Here is a 594-nt window from a genome sequence, read left to right as displayed (position 1 = left end):
ACCGCGTGACCCGGGGACTTTCCCCAGGGTGTGCAAAAGCACACGCACCCCCTCAGTTCTGGGGTGAAGGTGGGGGTGGGGAAGGATGCGCCCGCGTGTTCGCTGGGGAAGGGATGAGGGCGCGGGGCCAGGGAGGCCGAGCCGCGGGAGCCTGGGTGGAGAGGCTGACTGGGCGAGGTGGGGCATGGCGAGGGAAGTGACTCAGGGCCAGAGGCGGACAGGCCCACGGAAAGTGGGGTGGGGGGAGCGCGGGGACTAGACGACCCTGAACCGACGGGACAGAGCGAGGTTGCCGAAGCACTCGAGGCGGGCCGCGAGGGACGGCCCAGCTGCTGGGCCCAACGGGGCAGGGGTCTGACATGTGGACAGAGTGGGAAAACAGCCGCGCATCCTGCCCTGGGGAGTCGGGAGGAGCCCCGTCACATCCAGCTGTGCAAACAGGAGGAGGAGGAGGTCCCAAGCCTACCCTTGAGAGAGGGGCGAGAGGGGTGGTCAAGCCGCCGCTGCCGCGACGGCCCCCGCGGTGCGGGTTGCGCCAGCCTCCTCGGAGCCCGACGCAGAAACTTGTTGCAACAAACAGGCGACCGCGGGTGC

General features: G+C 69.5%; 1 protein-coding gene across 1 annotated transcript in view; it reads left to right on the top strand.

Annotated features, from left to right (window-relative positions):
- The window catches only part of ZBTB1 (zinc finger and BTB domain containing 1), a 27858-nt gene continuing 27264 nt past the window's right edge, over positions 1–594 (top strand). The window contains exon 1 of the mRNA XM_011949782.1: positions 1–28. The gene's annotated coding sequence lies outside the window, so the exon portion shown is untranslated. The remainder of the gene's footprint in view (positions 29–594) is intronic.

This window comes from Colobus angolensis, unplaced genomic scaffold (genome assembly GCF_000951035.1).
Source record: "Colobus angolensis palliatus isolate OR3802 unplaced genomic scaffold, Cang.pa_1.0 Scaffold3, whole genome shotgun sequence".
Taxonomy (NCBI): Eukaryota; Metazoa; Chordata; class Mammalia; order Primates; family Cercopithecidae; genus Colobus; species Colobus angolensis.
This window is presented reverse-complemented; position numbering and strand designations above follow the sequence as displayed.